Source organism: Oncorhynchus mykiss, chromosome 11 (assembly GCF_013265735.2).
Source record: "Oncorhynchus mykiss isolate Arlee chromosome 11, USDA_OmykA_1.1, whole genome shotgun sequence".
NCBI classification, from domain to species: Eukaryota; Metazoa; Chordata; class Actinopteri; order Salmoniformes; family Salmonidae; genus Oncorhynchus; species Oncorhynchus mykiss.
In genome coordinates this window covers 77802728-77825713 of record NC_048575.1, presented here as the reverse complement: position 1 = coordinate 77825713, position 22986 = coordinate 77802728, and the positions used below count along the sequence as shown (strand labels likewise).

The 22986-nt window shown below is 43.6% G+C and overlaps 1 long non-coding RNA gene across 2 annotated transcripts in view; it reads left to right on the top strand.

The window, feature by feature from the left end:
- Positions 1–4159: 4159 nt before the first annotated feature.
- The window catches only part of LOC118936501, a 43494-nt gene continuing 24667 nt past the window's right edge, over positions 4160–22986 (top strand). For both annotated transcript variants that reach the window (XR_005034747.1, XR_005034746.1), the window contains exon 1: positions 4160–4560. This is a non-coding gene — a long non-coding RNA (uncharacterized LOC118936501). The remainder of the gene's footprint in view (positions 4561–22986) is intronic.

Below are 22986 nucleotides of genomic sequence, written 5' to 3'. Positions count from 1 at the left end.
TGTATAGACAGAGAACAACCCATTGATGTAAATCCTGTCCAAGCCCAAATTGGAAGCCTGTGAACAGAGATTGGTTGCTAAGCTCGCTCCATTCAAGTTTGACATCAAGTACGTCCCGGGTCCAATAATGTCATTGCTGATGCACTCAGTAGACAGCCATTTGAACAGCCGAGCGCTCTCCACCGCATCTCAAGGGTTCCATACAAGGCCTTAATGGAAGAAGCTGCGGGAGTACATGCTGAGAACCACCCATTCGACCTGCTCATCGGCAATTGAGGCAGATGCCTGTGAAATTGTCATGAACTGACAAACTACCTTCTATCCCTCTCCTGGTTCTCTATCAAAGGAAGCGGTGTCAGCAGTCCTGAAGTCGCAAGAGGAGGCTGGTCTGCAGAACTGTGCGCTGCTACTGCCTCAGCTCACTCAGTCACTGGTGCCATCTGAGATGTCAGATGTGAGAGTGCTATCCCATGACGACCTGATATCAAAACAGCGTCAGGCAGGTCTTCTATGTGGACAGGGGCCGGAGATCTTCTAGGAGGGAACGTGACCATGAACCAATCGAGGCTCTGCAGATTCTGAAGGCCTGGGAGAAGCTCACTCTGAAAATGGGTTATGTTACCAAAAGTTTGCTGTCCAAGAAGAAGACGTACCAGTATGTAGTACCCACCTGAGGGCGACAGTCTTGAAGGGTGTCCACGATGAAGCCGGTCATCAGGGGCAACAGCGGACGTTGTACCTGATAAGACAGAGGTTCTTCTGGCATGGTCTGGAGTCTGATATGAGAGAATACTCCTGAGCTGCAAGAGGTGTGTGTTCAGTAAGGCCCCAGAGCCAGAGGCCAGAGCTCCATTGGAGAACATCATCACGACTAAGCCCCTCGAGTTGGTGTGTGTAGACTTCTGGTCTGCTGAAGACTCCAACAAGACTTGGATGTTCTGGTTGTGACAGACCATTTTACTTAGATGGCCCATGCCTCCTTGTGTCTGAACCAATCAGCTAAAGCAGTGGCCCTTCAGCTGTGGAACAACATCTTCTGTGTGTATGGTTTTCCTCAACGTATCCACTCCAACCAAGGGGCCAACTTTGAAAGTCAATTGATTGCTGAGTTTTGCTGCAGGAGTCCAGAAGTCGCACATAACTCCCTACCATCCGAGGGGGAACGAGGGGAGTCCAAAGGTTCAAAAGAACGTTCGGAAACATGATCAGAGCCCTACCTACGAGAGCGAAGCACAGGTGGCCCCAGAAGCTGAAGTCGTTGACCTTCGCCTACAACTGTACAGTCTGTGAAACAACAGGCCACGCCCATTTCAGAGCTAACCTTTGGAGAAGAAATGTCAGAACCCTCGGAAGAAGAAAGGCATTCTGAAGATGCCGCTGGTAGCACAAGCTCCAGCAACAGTCACAGAACCCTTGACCTTGACTATCCACCGACTGTGGACAGTGACCCATCAATGGTGGTTGTAGTTGAACAGGTTAGCCGTAATGATAACTCCGTTAGGCCTGTCAGGTCAGGGGCTGGTCGGGTTAGGAAACGCCCTGTGAGACTCACAGAGACTATGCAGACACAGAGGGTTTTTCATACGGAGTTTGTTAGAACACTTGTGCGGGTGTAGGATTAGAATCCAATTTGGCCTGTAGATTTCCAGGTCTTTAGCCCATTGTTTAGTTTTACTTTCAAGCCAAGGTTTTTCTGTCTGAGATTCTTATTGTCACCGAGAGTACTGAACATGTAACAGGCATGTTTTCCTACAAGGTATTTAAATTCCACTAATACTCTTCAGAGAATAGTCTATGGTGACATATGTATTGCATACCTCATTTTGTTTTTATTTAGATTATTTCTTTATAGTATACAAGTGGAAATCAACAGGGGAGAATGTAACAGGGTTGGTTATGTTTCCACTTGCCTCTAAAGAAATCTGTATTTAATGTTCAATCATTCTTATTGGTTGGTTCAATTCCGATGACAATAAGGTGTGTTGTGATTGGCCCCGCTTGCAGATAGGGGGAGATGGCGAATGTCAGGTCTCCCCAGTGTGGAAATGTGATACAAGGGGTAGGTCACATTCTGAATACTGAATTCTATTTTTATATTTTACAATGTGTTCAAGTTTGCTGTACGTTACTGATTTATACATGTGTGGGTATAAGGTACCTGTTGGGGATTGAGGGGCTTTCTAGGATGTGCTTTAGTATATGATTGCTGTACAGTATATAAGTGTGTTAGCTAGCATTCACCGATGTAATGGTCATATAAGCTCACTGTTAATTAACAGAGTTGTTTTCATCCTACAGATTTTACTATTGACAGCCATCAACACTGTTAAACCCTGCACAACTAACATGCTGTTTCCCATTTAACTACAGATAATACATAATGCTCAACTGGGACCACTGGCTTGGGTGATTTATTTGAACAAAACACAACGCAAGGAGAGTACGATCACCTTCTGTTACATAGCTTAAATTCTTGTTCATCTAACTGCACTGTCCAATTTACAATAGCTATTACCGTGAAATATAATATGCTATTGTTTCAGGAGAGTGCACAGTTATGAACTTTGAAAATGTATCAATGAACCAATTAGGCACATTTAGGCAGACTTGATACAACATTTTTAACAGAAATGCAATGGTTCATTGGATCAGTCGTATACTTTGCACATACTCTGCTTCCATCTAGTGGCCAAGATCTATATTGTGCCTAAACTGAAATAATACATTGTGTCCTTGCGTTTCAAAGATTATTAAAAAAAGCATGTTTTTTTCTTTGTATTGTCTTTTACCAGATCTAATGTGTTATATTCTCCTACATTAATTGTACATTCACTCAAACTTCAAAGTGTTTCCTTTCAAATGGTATCAAGAATATGCATATCCTTGCTTCAGGCCCTGAGCTACAGGCAGGTAGATTTGGGTATGTCATTTTAAAATGGAAAAAAAAATGAGTCTGATCCTTAATGAGGAAGATAAATTGAAGAAATGGGTGGGTGGGATTGTGACTTTGTGGCAGTGGTAACTAATGACGACCTTCTTGAACACTCCTAGCTTGTGCATTTTTATAGTTCACGAACCCTCCTAGCTCCTGTATTCTAGCTGAATGAGAACATGGCTATGTAGAAATCGCTGTTGAAAAGAGACCGGATTAAAGCTTATAGTGCAGTTGCAGTAGAACTATGTCCTCATCAGCTTTCTGTTTAGTCATTGACAGCTTCAGTAACCATTAGAAGGCTATCATAAATGTCAAATCTAGAATGCTCAGTTGTTTCATGAGCATTATGTTCAAGGATTTGTGAGATTTAAAGTTGCTTTTTTGAAGGGTTTGGATTTGATGTGGGCCTCTAATTGTAGAGGCTTCAGCTCCATTCCTTTCTTGTTTGCGTTCTGCAACCAAGGGCTGTGTTCATGTAGGTTTTTATGTTCTGGAACAATCAGTTGAACGTAAACGGTACTGTATTGAACGAGCAGTTGAAAAACGGGGGAAGGGTTGGTTTGTGGGTTGGCTAACCCACTGCCCTTTAAACACGTCACGCATTCCTTCAAGCCACACTTCGCCACACCGACCAAACGGGAGCAAACGTACCTCAAAGTCTATACTGATCTGTTCAAGAACATAGAATAAAGTTTTTGGGAAACGTGTCGTTCAGTACAAACCGTTCCGCAACATAGCAAACGTTCAAGCGAACTGAACGCACCTCTGGAGGAGAAGCGGGGGACAAATAACACGTGTACTGGGCGTGTCTTAGCAAAACGTCACAAACGCCTAAACTAATGATCTTGAGAGATATTTGAATATATTTGTTAAATCAAAAATTTGCGAACTCTGGTTGGTTCGTGGAAATCCAACTGACCAATCGCTTAAATGACAGGTGCCCAGCTGGCCGTAAACTCCACCCCTATTTATTTTTCAGCAAACCCCGGAAATATCGTTGTTTAAAGGATTTTCAATAGTTACCACAGCCACAAAGTAAAAATGGCAATATTGTGAAAATTAATGGGGGAAAAAACTATTTGCGTTTTGGTATTAATTTAAGGTTATGGGTCGGTAGTGCGGTTAAGGTTAGGGTTGAGGTTAGGGTTTAAAATCAGATTTTAAGAAGATAAATTGTATAAATAGGCGGGGTTTATGACTTTGTGGCTGTGGTAGCTAGTGACGACCTGTTTAAAGGGACACTGCGCTATTTCATGGGCGAGGGCGAAAACAGCTAAAGCGCAGAAAAGCAGATAAATGCAAAATAGCCAGCAAGCAACCGAGCTAGCAAGCTATGTGGTCAGAGAGGAGAGGAGAGACGACAAGACGAGACGGACAAATTCCATGATCAACGATGCAATCAACTTCTCTTCGAAGATAGCTAACGTTGGTTTTGATGGCAATCCGATTGATCTTTAAATGTGAAAAGAGACACTTCATGTGAAATCGGACAGGGCTGTCCTGAAGCAAAGGTAAAAAGCAAAAAGTTAAACTCCGCTCCTGAGATGGAGGAAATGTCTCGTTAATTAACCCTTTACGTGTGAAGCCTGTCGCCCCCTTCATGTAGCTTGGTAGTTACTGCTCTGGTGAGTAACAAAGCTTTTTCATGGTCACTGAATTATGTTCTGTAAACTAGCTAACGGCTGATTAACTGCTTACATTTAGGATTTCTCTTGTAAAAACACGGTGTCAATACTATTGTACTATTGTAAGGACGTTATAACAACTAAATGTGTATTTCGGGGTTTTAAATGTGGACAGTGGTCTTTGTGGAAAAACATACAAATGATGCAAGACCTCAATCTTATTTAGGCAGCTGGCTACATGGTAGTTTAGAGTGTTGTCGTATTGAATGATTTTCTTGGGCATTTGAAATTCAGCCTAGCCCAGATGACATAGTCATGACACACACACATAAGTAAACTACTGTGTGTCTTCGCAGGGGGCGTTCCTCTGCTTTGTTTGCCATCCTCATTCTTCACAAGGAAAAAAAAAATGTATGTGCGCGCCGGGGGTGCGTGCGTGTGCAGAATAAGGACAAGGAGATGAAGTCTCCCGACTTGCCATTATAAACGGGCGTGTGTGTTGAATACACACAGTCTGCAATGCATGCGTGCCTTCGCTTAACTGCATACAGATGCAATGCATTACGCTTGGTACTGTACTGTGTACTGTGCTGTCTGTAGGTCGTAGCCTAATCCTATATGAGCGAGGGATCACCCCACCACCACACACATGCTATAAATCTGAGTTGATGACGATATCGTGGCGGTTGAACAACCGTGAATAATATCGCTGTAACTAATCGTTTAAGAGAGGTAAGGGAACCCCGCCATCCAAAGCACTAGCCAGGTTTCATTGTTCTGTAAGGGGAGCTGCTGCTGTTAGATAGATGGGATTGCATTGGCGAGAGGCTATCATCTGCAACGGGAGATAGACCGCAGCTGTGGACTGATACTGACCTAAACCTGCAATGTTGCGGTTATTGCTGCTTCTATGTTGCACACATTCATGCAGCAAGCGAGTAACCTTTGTTACTGTGATGAGAAGTGCAGTGATGTAGGTGTGTGTGTGTGTCTCTATGTGTGTGCGTGTGTCTCTGTGTGTGCGTGTGTCTCTGTGTGTGTGTGTGTGTGTGTGTGTGGATCAGCTCATGCATTGATACGTAATGTCTGGTTTGATTGTGCAGTGCGGCAGGGATATTCCCTTTGTCTTCACAAGCAGGGCAAGATAACATTGCATTTGCAAACATATTACATGTGCATACACACACACACACACATACATACATACATACAGTGCCTTGCGAAAGTATTCGGCCCCCTTGAACTTTGCGACCTTTTGCCACATTTCAGGCTTCAAACATAAAGATATAAAACTGTATTTTTTTGTGAAGAATCAACAACAAGTGGGACACAATCATGAAGTGGAACGACATTTATTGGATATTTCAAACTTTTTCAACAAATCAAAAACTGAACAATTGGGCGTGCAAAATTATTCAGCCCCTTTACTTTCAGTGCAGCAAACTCTCTCCAGAAGTTCAGTGAGGATCTCTGAATGATCCAATGTTGACCTAAATGACTAATGATGATAAATACAATCCACCTGTGTGTAATCAAGTCTCCGTATAAATGCACCTGCACTGTGATAGTCTCAGAGGTCCGTTAAAAGCGCAGAGAGCATCATGAAGAACAAGGAACACACCAGGCAGGTCCGAGATACTGTTGTGAAGAAGTTTAAAGCCGGATTTGGATACAAAAAGATTTCCCAAGCTTTAAACATCCCAAGGAGCACTGTGCAAGCGATAATATTGAAATGGAAGGAGTATCAGACCACTGCAAATCTACCAAGACCTGGCCGTCCCTCTAAACTTTCAGCTCATACAAGGAGAAGACTGATCAGAGATGCAGCCAAGAGGCTCATGATCACTCTGGATGAACTGCAGAGATCTACAGCTGAGGTGGGAGACTCTGTCCATAGGACAACAATCAGTCGTATATTGCACAAATCTGGCCTTTATGGAAGAGTGGCAAGAAGAAAGCCATTTCTTAAAGATATCCATAAAAAGTGTCGTTTAAAGTTTGCCACAAGCCATCTGGGAGACACACCAAACATGTGGAAGAAGGTGCTCTGGTCAGATGAAACCAAAATTGAACTTTCTGGCAACAATGCAAAACGTTATGTTTGGCGTAAAAGCAACACAGCTGAACAAACCATCCCCACTGTCAAACGTGGTGGCAGCATCATGGTTTGGGCGTGCTTCTCTTCAGCAGGGACAGGGAAGATGGTTAAAATTGATGGGAAGATGGATGGAGCCAAATACAGGACCATTCTGGAAGAAAACCTGATGGAGTCTGCAAAAGACCTGAGACTGGGATGGAGATTTGTCTTCCAACAAGACAATGATCCAAAACATAAAGCAAAATCTACAATGGAATGGTTCAAAAATAAACATATCCAGGTGTTAGAATGGCCAAGTCAAAGTCCAGACCTGAATCCAATCGAGAATCTGTGGAAAGAACTGAAAACTGCTGTTCACAAATGCTCTCCATCCAACCTCACTGAGCTCGAGCTGTTTTGCAAGGAGGAATGGGAAAAAATTTCAGTCTCTCGATGTGCAAAACTGATAGAGACATACCCCAAGCGACTTACAGCTGTAATCGCAGCAAAAGGTGGCGCTACAAAGTATTAACTTAAGGGGGCTGAATAATTTTGCACGCCCAATTTTTCAGTTTTTGATTTGTTAAAAAAGTTTGAAATATCCAATAAATGTCGTTCCACTTCATGATTGTGTCCCACTTGTTGTTGATTCTTCACTAAAAAAATACAGTTTTATATCTTTACGTTTGAAGCCTGAAATGTGGCAAAAGGTCGCAAAGTTCAAGGGGGCCGAATACTTTCGCAAGGCACTGTACATACAAACCCCCTACAGACAGACCTACAGGCTGTTCTAAACATGCTTGTCCACAGTCCTGGACATCCTCAGTGTGAAGGCTTATGTGATGTAGTCTTCTCTACTAGTGACCTGGTGGGACCCCACAGAGGACAAATTATGATTATTTAAGGGTGTATGTAGCCGAAGTGACTGCACTATTCAATGCATTGATTCATGTGTGACAGAGTGAAATCAATGTTTCACAGACAGTCAATCGTGTGTGTGTGTGTGTGTGTGTGTGTGTGAGTGTAAACTAAAAACGTCAAATTAAGCACTTTGCTGCTCTACAACACGTGTAGCCTGGATCGGGATCGTTGAGAGAATTAAACCACATTTACAATCTCTTCGCGGACAGACTACATAAACATCAACAGCGTTGCGTCGCTCCTAAGAACAGACCTTTTAAAGGCACACGTAGCCTACATATCAATGCATACCCACAAACTATCTAGGTCAAACTACTATGAGCAATGATCAGCAGTCAAGTTTTAAAGATAGTGGACTTTCAAGAAGCAAATTGTCATCGGCCACATCATCATAATGATGGCGTTTGCAAACATCCAGATCTAATCATCAACAACAAACGTTATGTTCTCTCTAACTTTAGGAGTGTGTGTGGGAATCAGTCACAAACAAAGATAAACTCTCCACAGGCTGGTTCAGAAACGCTGTTTGCTTTGACTCAACAACACATCAGCTGAGAGGACACTGTAAACACACACACACACAATGTTCTGTGTTCATTACCAAACCAAACCCTTCAACTGTCAGATCCTAACAAAATACCTGTGTATTAATAGAGCCCATATACGAGTAGAGCCTGTGTACGAATGGAGCCCATATTTTTTTATTTTACCTTTTATTTACCTAGGCAAGTCAGTTAAGAACAAATTCTTATTTTCAATGACGGCCTAGGAAAAGCCTGTTCAGGGGCAGAACGACAGACTTGTCAGCTCGGGGGTTTGAACTTGCAACCTTCCGGTTACTAGTCCAACGCTCTAACCACTAGGCTACCCTGCCGCTTGACCATATAGAGCCCGTGTAGAGCCCATATAGAGCCTGTGTGGAGCCCGTATAGGGCCTGTGTACAAATAGAGCCCATATAGAGCCTGTGTAGAGCCCATATAGAGCCTGTGTACGAATATAGCTCGTAAAGAGCCTGTGTAGGGCCCGTATAGAGCCTGTGTGTGAATAAAACCTGTATAGAGCCCCTATAGAGCCCCTATGGAGCCAGTGTAGAGCCCATGAATGAATAGAGACTGTGTAGAGCCCGTATAGAGCCTGTGTATGAATAGAGCCTGTATAGAGCCTGTGTATGAATAAAGCCTGTGTAGAGCCCATGTGGAGCCCATATGGAGCCCGGATAGAGCCTGTGTATGAATAGAGCCAGTGGGGAGCCCGTATAGAGCCTATGTACAAATAGAGCCCAAATAGAGCCCGTGTACAAATAGAGCCTGTGTACAAATAGAGCCCATGTACGAATAGAGCCCGAATAGAGCCCGTGTACAAATAGAGCCTGTGTAGAGCCCAAATAGAGCCCGTGTAGAGCCCAAATAGAGCCCGTGTACAAATAGAGCCCGTGTAGAGCCCGAATAGAGCCTGTGTATGAATAGAGCCTGTATGGAGACCGTATAGAGCCTGTATAGTATGTTTTTACTGTGTACTTATCCCACAGCGCTAGGCTTAGTTTATAAGCCAGTCGTTAGCAAAGCACTCTCTCTCTCCATCCCTCAGGCTTGGACCATGGCACACACACACACACACACACACACCCCATACATGCATGCACACACACACACGTGAACACACACACCACCCACCAACAGATCAAAGAAGAACTAAGGTGAACATAAAGATTTAACCACACACACACTCATCCTGGGGGCATGTCCATTTTTGCGAGAGAGGGGGGGGGGGGGGGGGGCTTATTTGCGTCGCTCCATGAATAGGCCACATGTTTTTTTCCAGGACATTCCATCCTGTGAGCTGGAGGAGCCTGTCACCAAGACTCCATTGCTTAAGACGGCAGTGACACATACATTCTCACACACACACACACACATTCACACACACATTCATTCACACACACACACACACACACACACACACACACACACACACACACAGTTAAAGGCTGTTTTGGGAGTGTATGTGTTTGAGCCAAGAGTGTGTGTCTGTATAGACAAGTGTATGTGTGTGTATTGTTTTGTGTAATGTGGAGGTGCCAGTGTGTTTTGTGTGTGAACAGGATGTTCTATGCTTCGTTCTGTTCAGCTGTACTCAGACACCCTTGAAAAAGGGAGGGCCTTGAGGGTGGAGGCCACCCCCTGTTTTCCTATATTGATGTGAACAAGGGCTCTTAAAGGGGCAGTGTGTGTGTGGTAAACAGGGGGTGGCCTCCTGCCTTCTCTACTGAGATACAAAAGCTTCTCTTCTATAGTTTGCATCATTGCTCAACTGAGGTGAAATAATTACTTTTGACTATTTTATTTTTAGAGTATAAGATCTCTTTTGCAAGTGAGGCTTGAATCCATGGCCACCATTGTACCCAAGAAGGCAAAGATAACTGAACTAAATGACTATCGTCCCGTAACGCTCACTTCTGTCATCATGAAGTGCTTTGAGAGACGAGTCAAGGATCATAGCACCTCCACCTTATCTGCCACCCTAGACCCACTTCAATTTGTATAACGCCCCAATAGGTCCACAGATGATGATATCGCAATCACACTGCACACTGCCCTATCCCATCTGGACAAGAGGAATACCTATGTAAGAATGCTGTTCATCGACTACAGCTCAGCATTCAACACCGTAGTACCCTCCAAGCTCATCATTAAGCTTGAGGCTCTGGGTCTCAACCCATCCCCTGTGCAATTGGGTCCTGGACTTTCTGAGAGGCCGCCCCCAGGTGATGAAGGTAGGAAACAACATCTCCACTTCGCTGATTCTCAACACTGGGGCCCCACAAGGGTGCGTGCTCAGCCCCCCTTGTACTCCCTGTTCACCCATGACTGTGTGGCCATGCAACTCAATCATCAAGTTTGCAGATGACCCAGCAGTAGTGGGCTTGATTACCAACAACGACGAAACAACCTACAGGGAGGAGGTGATGGCACTTGGAGTGTGGTGTCAGGACAACAACCTCTCACACAACATCAGTAAAACAAAGGAGATGATCGTGGACTTCAGGAAACAGCAGAGGGAGCACCCCCCTATCCACATCGATGGGACAGCAGTGGAGAAGGTGGAAAGTTTCGGACAAACTGAAATGGTCTACCCACACAGACAGTGTGCCTCTTCAACCTCTGGAGGCTGAAGAAATGTGTCTTGTCACCTAAAAACCTCACAAAATTTAACAGATGCACAATTTAGAGAATCCTGTCGGGCTGTATCACCGCCTGGTACGGCAACTGCACCGCCCACAATCGCAAGACTCTCCAGAGGGTGGTGTGGTCTGCACAACGCATCACCGGGGGGCAAACTACCTGCCCTCCAGGATACCTACAGCACCCGATGTCACAGGAAGGACAAAAAGATAATTAAGGACTACAACCACCCGAGCCACTGCCTGTTCACCCTTCTACCATCCAGAAGGCGAGGTCAGTACAGGTGTATCAAAGCTGGGACCGAGTGACTGAAAAACAGCTTCCATCTCAAGGCCATCAGACTGTTAAACAGCCATCTCTGACACGAAGAGGCTGCCGCCTACATACAGACTCAAAATCATTGGCTACTTTAATAAATGGATCACTAGTCACTTTAATAATGCCACATTAATAATGTTTACATAGCTTACCTTACTCATCTAATATGTATATACTGTATTCCATACCATCTAGGTCATCGCTCATCCATATATATATTCTTGTATATATTCTTATTCCATCCCTTAGATCTGTGTGTATTAAGTAGTTGTTGTGGAATTGTTAGATTACATGTTAGATATTACTGCATGGTCGGAACTAGAAGCACTAGCATTTCGCTACACTCGTGTTAACATCTGCTAACCATGTGTATGTGACCAATAACATTTGATTTGATTTGAGTCCACAAATAAAACCAAATTAATTCCATGTTATTTCAGTCATAACACCCACCATCATTAGAAATGGATAAGATTAGCATTACCGCAACATTATTTAGTTAAAATGTAATTTGATCTCTGAGAAAGGAAGCTAGTTGATTGGCACCCAAATAGGCCCTTTTCATTTTTAAGATTCACTCAATATTCAGTAAATATAATACCCGACATCCGATTTGGACCAAACTTCTTCCTACAGTTGAGTAAGACATGAGGAATCCAATTAAATGGTAATAAGCCACCCAAAGACCCCCCCACAACCCATACCAATCCCAACCTAATTCATCAACCCAACTCTCCTGGAATAGTCCAACAATAGTCAGCTCTCTGAGAGTGCTATCCCTACCAGCATTTCGCTACACTCGCATGAACATCTGCTAACCATGTGTATGTGACCCATTAAATTGGATTTCATTTGGTACAATTCTCATATGAAGACGTTTCCTACAATCCCAAAACATTTTTAAAAGGTTATGATAACTCTAATAAAATCATACAATGATAAACCATTGCATGGCAGTCATAAAATGATTAGAAAACATATCTCTATATTTAGTGTGATTAGTGAAATTAAACCCAACCTATTACCATTATAAAACACTACAGTGCCTTCAGAAAGTATTCACACCCCTTGAACTTTTCCACATTTTGTTGTGTTTACAGCCTGAATTTAAAATGGGTTACATTGAGATTTTGTTTCACCGATCTACACACAATACCCCATAATGTCAAAGTGGAAATATGTACAAAATTTAAAAAATAATAAAATTTCCGCTTTTCATTTTTGATTAATTTGTTGAGTCAATAAGTATTCAATCGCTTTGTTGTGGCAAGCCTAAATAACTTCAGGAGCAAACGTGTGCTTAACATGTCAGATAAGTTTCATGGACTCAATCCGTGTCCAATAATAGTGTTTAACAGGATTTTTTAACAATGACTGTGTCACGTCCTGAACTTAGTCCTTTTTTTATGTCTCTATTTTAGGTTGGTCAGGGCGTGAGTTGGGGTGGGAATTCTATGTTTGTATTTCTATGTGTTTGGCCTGGTATGGTTCCCAATCAGAGGCAGCTGTCGATCGTTGTCTCTGATTGAGAACCATACTTAGGCAGCCTGTTTTCCCACTATGATTTGTGGGTAGTTGTTTTCTGTCTCTGTCCCAGACAGGACTGTTCCGTTTGTGTTATTTTTGTTCTAGTGTTCAGCGTAATTAACTGCACCTTGGTCCTCTCCTTCTTCCACCTACGACGATCGTTACAGACTGCCCCATCTCTCTGCCCCACATATACAAGTATCTGTAAGGCCCCTCAATTGAGCAGTGAATTTCAAGCACAGATTCATACATAAAAACCAGGGGAGTTTTTCCAATGCCTCTTGCAAAGAAGGGCACCTATTAGTATAGACATTGAAAATCCCTTTTAACATGGTGAAGTTATTAATGGCTGTCTAGCAATGATCAATTTTGACAGAGCTTGATGAATTTAAAAAAGAATAGTGGGCAAATATTGTACTGTACAATCCAGGTTTGCAAAGCTCTTTGAGACTTACCCAGAGAGACTCGCATCTGTAATCGCTGCCAACGGTGATTCTAATATGTATTGAGTCAGGGGGTAGAATACTTATATAATCAAAATATGTGTTTTATTTTCTATTATTAATAATAATAAAAACATGTTTTTGCATGTTTCCTTCCACTTTGACATTAGAGTGTATATAGTGTAGATCTTTGAAAAACAAGACAAGTAAATCCATTTTAATCTCACTTTGTAACACAACAAAATGTGGAGGAAAAAAGTCAAAGGGTGTGATTACATTCCCGAAGGCTCCATTGGAGACCATAACCGTGAAACGATTATAACAGCTGTAGGCTGATAGTTTGCTTGTTCACCAGGGATGGTCTAATCCAGACTAATAAATCCCAAACACAGGGGCCGTTTCCTGGACAAACTGAAGTGCTTTCATGGAATGGCTTGAATTGTGAGGATGACCACAAAATGTATTTTGTCAAAAGCTATTGGTTTTCTACCCAAAGTTGCAAAGAAAATGTGATCCATTTAATCAACACTAGTATTCACTTGCTAGTAAAACCAAATGCATGCTTTTCAACCGTTCGCTGCCTGCACCCGCACGCCTGACCAGCATCACCACCCTGGATGGTTCCGACCTTGAATATGTGGACATCTATAAGTACCTAGGTGTCTGGCTAGACTGCAAATTCTCCTTCCAGACTCATATCAAACATCTCCAATCGAAAATCAAATCAAGAATCGGTTTTCTATTCCGCAACAAAGCCTCCTTCACTCACGCCGCCAAACTTACCCTAGTAAAACTGACTATCCTACCGATCCTCGACTTCGGCGATGTCATCTACAAAATTGCTTCCAACACTCTACTCAGCAAACTGGATGCAGTTTATCACAGTGCCATCCGTTTTGTCACTAAAGCACCTTATACCACCCACCACTGCAACTTGTATGCTCTAGTCGGCTGGCCCTCGCTACATATTCGTCGCCAGACCCCTGGCTCCAGGTCATCTACAAGTCCATGCTAGGTAAAGCTCCGCCTTATCTCAGTTCACTGGTCACGATGGCAACACCCATCCTTAGCACGCGCTCCAGCAGGTGTACCTCACTGATCATCCCTAAAGCCAACACCTCATTCGGCCACCTTTCGTTACAGTTCTCTGCTGCCTGTGACTGGAACGAATTGCAAAAATCGCTGAAGTTGGAGACTTTTATCTCCCTCACCAACTTCAAACATCTGCTATCTGAGCAGTTAACCGATCGCTGCAGCTGTACATAGTCTATCGGTAAATAGCCCACCCATTTTTACCTACCTCATCCCCATACTGTTTTTATTTATTTACTTTTCTGCTCTTTTGCACACCAATATCTCTACCTGTACAGGACCATCTGATCATTTATCACTCCAGTGTTATTAACCTGCAAAATGGTAATTATTCGCCTACCTCCTCATGCCTTTTGCACACAATGTATATAGACTCCCCTTTTATTTCTACTGTGTTATTGACTTGTTAATTGTTTACTTACTCCATGTGTAACTGTGTGTTGTCTGTTCACACTGCTATGCTTTATCTTGGCCAGGTCGCAGTTGCAAATGAGAACTTGTTCTCAACTAGCCTACCTGGTTAAATAAAGGTGAAATAAAAAAATAAAAAATAAAAACACAAGAGACCAGCTAAATGGATTAAAGGGTTTGGCAGTAGCAGGAACAGTGGCATCTAGTGGGCAAAACCTTGTACTTTCACACTTATTTATGGTAAATAATGCATTTGACTTCAATGGGACATTTCTCAGAACAAGGGGGCAAAGACCATCGGCAGATTCATAGGGAATACATTGCATAGTATGAAGAAGAAATACTCCGTGCTATTTGTCAGACATAGAGAACTGATAACGTATACTGGTTGTTGGGGTGGGATTGGTGTGGCTTGTGGGGGGATCCGTGGGTGGCTATTGATCATTTTATTGGATGCCTCATGTCTTACTCATAGTTAGGAAGAATTATGGTCCAAATCGGAGGTTGAAGATTATATGAATCCCTTAACTTAAAATGGCCAATGTGGGTGCAATCAATTCACTTAATTTCTCAGAGATCAAATTATATTTCAGCAAAATAAAGTTTCAGAAATGCTAATCTTCTGTTTCTAACGATATAAATAGTTTCAGAACAATCTGAGATGGTGGGTGTTGAAGTCCTCTTTCTGGTGCTTTTTGAGGTGGAACGACCCAAAAGGCAGGAGCAGACAAGATGACCCACTTGAACCTCTACTGGAAACAGAAGCCCTTGTTGTTCTCTCTCCTTGCTGTTTGGTATCTGTTGTGCTCTCTTCCTCTCTCTTTCTCTTTCTCTTTCTCCTCTCTCTCCCCTCTCTTTCCTCTCTCTCTTCCTCTCTTTCACACACTTTCTCTCTCTTCCTCTCTTCTCTCTTCCTCTCTTCTCTCTTCCTCTCTCTCTCTCTTTCACACACTTTCTCTCTCTTCCTCTCTTTCTCTCTTTCTCTTTCACTCTCTCTCTCTCTTTCTCTCTCTCTTTCTCTCTCTCTTTCTCTCTCTCTTCCTCTCTCTCTTCCTCTCTCTCTCTCTTTCACACACTTTCTCTCTTTCACACACTTTCTCTCTCTTTCACTCTTTCTCTCTCTTCTCTCCCTCTCTCTCTTCCTCTCTCTCTCTCTTTCACTCTCTCTCTTTCTCTCTCTCTCCTCTCTCTCACACTCCTTTTCTTTCCCCCTTCCTACTCTACTATATTTAGAAGAAGCTTCTTTAGTTTTGTAAGACATACACACCATCGCTTCCTTTCTATGTACACATAACAAGCCGTTTCAAGAACTTACAGCCACTGTTTTGCAAGCTACTATTAATTCAGCACGTTCCTTCCTCTACACACATACATACAGTTGAAGTCGGAAGTTTACATACACCTTAGCCAAATACATTTAAACTCAGTTTTTTAACAATTGCTGATATTTCATCCAAGTAAAAAATTCCTTGTCGTAGGTCAGTTAGGATCACCACTTTATTTTAAGAATGTGAAATGCCACAATAATAGTAGAGAGAATAATTTCTGCTTTTATTTCTTTCATCACATTCCCAGTGGGTCAGAAGTTTACATACACACAATTAGTATTTGGTAGCATTGCCTTTCAATTGTTTAACTTGGGTCAAACCTAGCCTTCCACAAGCTTCCCATCATAAGTTGGGTGAATTTTGGCCCATTCCTCCTGAAAGAGCTGGTGTAACTGAGTCAGGTTTGTAGGCCTCCTTGCTCGCACACACTTTTTCAGTTCTGCCCAAAAAAATTCTATAGGATTGAGGTCAGGGCTTTGTGATGGCCACTACAATACCTTGAATTTGTTGTCCTTAAGCCATTTGCAACAACTTTGGAAGTATGCTTGAGGTCACTGTCCATTTGGAAGACCCATTTGTGACCAAGTTTTAACTTCGTGACTGATGTCTTGAGATGTTGCTTCAATATATCCACATCATTTTCTGTCCTCAAGATGCCATCTATTTTGTGAAGTGCACCAAATATAACGATGGTCATTATTGCCAAACTGTTCTATTTTTGTTTCATCAGACCAGAGGATATTTCTCCAAAAAGTACGATCTTTGTCCCCATGTGCAGTTGCAAACCGTAGTCTGGCTTTTTTTATGGCGGTTTTGGAGCAGTGGCTTCTTCCTTGCTGAGTGGCCTTTCAGGTTATGTTGATATAGGACTCGTTTTACTGTGGATATAGATACTTTTGTACCTGTTTCCTCCAGCATCTTCACAAGGTCCTTTGCTGTTGTTCTGGGATTGATTTGCACTTTTTGAAGCAAAGTACGTTCATCTCTAGGAGACAGAACGCATCTCCTTCCTGAGTGGTATGACGGCTGCGTGGTCACATGGTGTTTATACTTGCGTACTATTGGTGGTACAGATGAACGTGCCACCGTCAGGCATTTGGAAATTGCTCCCAAGGATGAACCAGAGTTGTGGAGGTCTGTAATTTTTTTTCTGAGGTCTTGGCTGATTTCTTTTGATTTTCCCATGATGTCAAGCACAGAGGCACTAGGTTTGAAGGCAGGCTTGAAATGCATCCACAGGTACACCTTCATTTGACTCAAATTATGTAAATTAGCCTATCAGAATCTTCTAAAGTCATGACATCATTTTCTGGAATTTTCCAAGCTGTTTAAAGGCACAGTCAACTTAGTGTATGTAAACTTCTGACCCACTGGAATTGTGATACAGTCAATTATAAGTGAAATAATCTGTCTGTAAACAATTGTTGGAAAAATTACTTGTGTCATGCACAAAGTGGATGTCCTAACCGACTTGCCAAAACTATAGTTTGTTAACAAGAAATGTATGGAGTGGTTGAAAAATGAGATTTAATGACTCCAACAAGTGTATGTAAACTTCCGACTTCAACTGTACATACATACATGCATACATACATACATACATACATACATACATACATAAACTCAGCAAAAAAACAAACATCCTCTCACTGTGAACTGTGTTTATTTTCAGCAAACTTAACATGTGTAAATATTTGTATGAACACACAGACATGTGACTAACAAATGGAATAATGTGTCCCTGAACAAAGGGGGGGGGGGGGGTCAAAATATGAAGTAACAGTCAGTATCTGACTGATCAGTTGGTATCTGGTGTGGCCACCAGCTGCATTAAGTACTGCAGTGCATCTCCTCCACATGGACTGCTCCAGATTTGCCAGTTCTTGCTGTGAGATGTTACCCCACTCTTCCACCAAGGCACCTGCAGGTCCCCGGACATTTCTGGGGGGAATGGCCCTAGCCCTCACCCTCCGATCCAACAGGTCCCAGACATTTCTGGGGGGAATGGCCCTAGCCCTCACCCTCCGATCCAACAGATTCCAGACGTGCTCAATGGGATTGAGATCCGGGCTCTTCGCTGGCCATGGCAGAACACTGACATTCCTGTCTTGCAGGAAATCACGCACAGAACGAGCAGTATGTCTGGTGGCATTGTCATGCTGGAGGGTCATGTCAGGATGAGCCTGCAGGAAGGGTACCACATGAGGCAGGAGGATGTCTTCCCTGTAAGGCACAGCATTGAAATTGCCTGCAATGACAACAAACTCAGTCCGATGATGCTGTGACACACTGCCCCAGACCATGATGGACCCTCCACCTCCAAATCGATCCCGCTCCAGAGTACAGGCCTCAGTGTAACGCTCATTGCTTTGATGATAAACACAAATCCGACCATCACCCCTGGTGAGACAAAACTGCAACTTGTCAGTGAAGAGTACTATTCGCTAGTCCTGTCTGGTCCAGTGACGATGGGTTTGTGCCCATAGGCGACGTTGTTGCCGGTGATGTCTGGTGAGGACCTGCCTTACAACAGGCCTACAAACCCTCAGTCCAGCCTCTCTCAGCTTATTGCAGACAGTTTGAGCAATGATGGATGGATTGTGCGTTCCTGGTGTAACTCGGGCAGTTGTTGTTTCCATCCTGTGCCTGTCCCGCAGGTGTGATGTTCGGATGTACCGATCCTGTGCAGTTGTTGTTACACGTGGTCTGCCACTGCGAGGACGATAAGCTCTCCATCTGGTCTCCCTGTAGCGCTGTCTTAGGCGTCTCACAGTACGAACTAGAAGGCCAGCATCCCGGAGTCGTCTCCACACTGTTGACATTGAAACTGGTGTTTTGCAGATATTATTTAACGAAGCTGCCAGTTGAGGACTTGTGAGGCATCTGTTTCTCAAACTAGACACTCTAATATACTTGTCCTCTTGCTCAGTTGTGCACTGGGGCTTCCCACTCCTCTTTTTCTATTCTGGTTAGAGCCAGTTTGCGCTGTTCTGTGAAGGAGAGTAGTATACAGCATTTTACGAGATCTTCAGTTTCTTGGCAATTTCTCGCATTGAATAGCCTTCATTTCTCAGAACAAGAATAGACTGACGAGTTTCAGAACAAAGTTCTTTGTTTCTAGCCATTTTGAGCCTGTAATCGAACCCACAAATACTGATGCTCCATATGCTCAACTAGTCTAAAGAAGGCCAATTCTGTTGCTTTTTTAATCAGAGCAACAGTTTTCAGCTGTGCTAACATAATTGCAAAAGGGTTTTCTAATGATCAATTAGCCTTTTAAAATGATAAACTAGGATTAGCTAACACAATGTGCCATTGGAACACAGGAGTGATGGTTGCTGATAACGGGACTCTGTACGCCTATGTAGATATTCCATAAAAAAAATCTGCAGTTTCCAACTACAATAGTCATTTACAACATTAACAATGTCTACACTGTATTTCTGATCAATCTGATGTTATTTTAATGGACAATAAATGTGCCTTTCTTTCAAAAACAAGGACATTTCTAAGTGACCCCAAACTTTTGAATGGTAGTGTACATACACACACATACACACACACACACACACACACACACACACACATGATGACGCCGGAGGGGAGGGCTGCCGTCTTATTGGCTCTTATCCAACGTGCTATTTTGTTAGTTTTTTCAAAAAAAGATCCAGGTGCCTTGTGAGGATCAGGCGACGAGTGGCTAATCTGCCTTTGTCTTCCGTCCTGCTAGCTAATATTCAATCGCAGGAAAATAAATGGGACGAACTCAAAGCACTTATAACCTAGTAACGGGATATTAAAAACTGTAATATCTTATATTTCACAGAGTCGTGGCCGAACGACGACATTAAGAACATACAGCTGGCGGGTTATACACTCCATTGGCAGCACAGAACAGCAGCCTCTGGAAAGACACGGGGCGGGGGCCTATGCATGAGCAACAGCTGGTGCACGATATCTAAGGAAGTCTCAAAGTTTTGCCCGCCTGAGGTAGAGTATCTCATGATAAGTTGTAGACCACACTATCCACCTAGAGTTTTCATCTGTATTTTTCGTAGCTGTCTACATATCACCACAGACCGATGCTGGCACTAAAACCATACTCAATGAGCTGTATACCACCATAAGCAAACAGAAAAACGATCATATGGAGTCGGCACTCGTAGTGGCCGGGGACTGTAATGCAGGGAAACTTAAATCCATTTTACCTAATTTCAGCATGTTAAATGTGCAACCAGAGGGAAAAAAATTTCTAGACCACCTTTACTCCATACACAGAGATGTGTTCAAAGCTCTCCCTCGCCCTCCATTTGGCAAATCTGACCATAGTTCTATCCTCCTGATTCCTGCTTACAAGCTAAAATTAAAGCAGGAGGAAGCACTAGTGACTCGGTATATAAAAAGTGGTAAGATGAAGCAGATGCTAAACTACAGGACTGCTTTGCTAGCACAGACTGGAATATGTGCTGGGATTCTTTCGATGGCATTGAGGAGTACACCACATCAGTCACTAGCTTTATCAATGAGTGTATCGAGGACGTCGTCCCCACAGTGACTGTACGTACATGCCCCAACCAGAAGCCATGGCAACATTTGCACTGAGCTAAATGGTAGAGCCGCCGCTTTCAAGGAGCGGGACTCTAACCCGGAAGCTTAAAAGAAATCCCGCTATGCCCTGCGACAAACCATCAAACACGCAAAGCGTCAATACAGGACTAAGATCAAATCGTACTACACGGCTCTGACACTCATCGGAAATGGCAGGGCTTGCAAACAAGTACAAACTACAAAGGGAAGCACAGCCGAGTGACACGAGCCTACCAGACGAGCTAAACTACTTCTATGCTTGCTTTGAGGCAAATAACACTGAAACATGCATGAGAGTACCAGCTGTTCCAGAAGACTGTGTGATCACGCTCACCACAGCCGATGTGAGTAAGACCTTTAAACAGGTCAACATTGCTCCGAAGCTCGTCGGATGTGGCAGGGCAAAACATTACAGACTACAAAGGGAAGCACAGCCGAGAGCTGCCCAGTGACACGAGCCTACCAAACGAGCTAAATAACTTCTGTGCTCGCTTCGAGGCAAGTAACACTGAAACATGCATGAGAGAATCAGCTGTTTCGGATGACTGTGGAATCAAGCTTTCCGCAGCCGACGTTAGTAAGACCTTCAAACAGGTCAACCTTCACAAGGCCGCAGGGCCAGACGGATTACCAGGACGTGTACTCTGAGCATGCGCTGACCAACTGGCAAGTGTCTTCACTGACATTTTCAACCTCTCCCTGTCTGAGTCTGTAATACCAACATGTTTCAAGCAGACCACCATAATCCCTGTGCCCAAGAACACTAAGGTAACCTGCCTAAATGACTACCGACCCGTAGCTCTCACGTCTATAGCCATGAAATGCTTTGAAAGGCTGGTCATGGTTCACATCAACACCATTATCCCAGAAACTCTAGACCCACTCCAATTTGCATACCGCCCCAACAGATCCACAGATGAAGCAATCTCTATTGCACTCCACACTGCCCTTTCCCACATGGAAAAAAGGAACACCTATGTGAGAATGCTATTCATTGACTACAGCTCAGCGTTCAACACCATAGTGACCTCAAAGCTCATCACTAAGCTAAGGATCCTGGGACTAAACACCTCCCTCTGCAACTGGATCCTGGACTTCGTGATGGGCCGCCCCCAGGTGGTAAGGGTAGGTAACAACACATCCGCCACGCTGATCCTAACACGGGTGCCCCTCAGGGGTGCATGCTCAGCCACATCCTGTACTCCCTGTTCACTCATGACTGCACGGCAAGGCGCAACTCCAACACCATCATTAAGTTTGCTGATGACACAGTGGTAGGCCTGATCACCGACAGCCTATAGGAGGTCAGAGACCTGACCGTGTGGTGCAAGGACAACAACCTCTCGCTCAACGTGATCAAGTCAAAGGAGATGACTGTGGACTACAGGAAAAGGAGGACCGAGCACTCTCCCATTCTCATCAACGTGGCTGTAGTGGAGCAGGTTGAAAGCTTCAAGTTCCTTGGCATCCACATCACCAGTAAAGTAACATGGTCCAAGCACACCAAGACAGTCGTGAAGAGGGCACAACAAAACCTATTCCCCTCAGGAGACTTGGTCATGGGTCCTCAGATCCTCAAAAGGTTCTATAGCTGCACCATCAAGATCATCCGGACGGGTTGCATCACTGCCTGGTATGGCAACTGCTCAGCCTCCGACTGCAAGGCGCTACAGAGGGCAGTGCGTACGGCCCAGTACATCACCGGGACCAAGCTTCCTGCCATCTAGGACCTCTGTACCAGGTGGTGTAAGAGGAAGGCCCTAAAAATTGTCAAAGACTCCAGCCACCCTAGTCATAGACTGTTCTCTCTGCTACCGCACGGCAAGTGATTCCGGAGCGCCAAGTCTAGGTCCAAGAGGCTTCTAAACAGCTTCTACCGCCAAGCCATTAGACTCCTGAACATCTATTCAAATGGCTACCCAGACTATTTGCATTGCCCCCCCCCCCCCCACCCCCACCACCCTCTTTTATGCTGCTGCTACTCTCTGTTATTATCTTTGCATAGTCACTTTTTTAACTCTACCTACATGTACATATTACCTCAACTAACCGGCACATTGACTCTATACAGGTACCCCCTAATCCATGAGCACCAAACTTCAACAAGCATTTCTCAACGGCTGGCCATGCCTTCCTCCTGGCTACTCCAACCTCGGCTTCCAACCAATTGCAAAAATCGCTGAAGTTGGAGACTTTTATCTCCCTCACCAACTTCAAACATCTGCTATCTGAGCAGCTAAACGATCGCTGCAGCTGTACATAGTCTATCGGTAAATAGCCCACCCAATTTACCTACCTCATCCCCATACTGTTTTTATTTATTTACTTTTATGCTCTTTTGCACACCAATATCTCTACCTGTACATGACCATCTGATCATTTATTACTCCAGTGTTAATCTGCGAAATTGTAATTATTCGCCTACCTCCTCATGCCTTTTGCACACAATGTATATAGACTCCCCTTTTATTTCTACTGTGTTATTGACTTGTTAATTGTTTACTCCATGTGTAACTCTGTGTGGTCTGTTCACACTGCT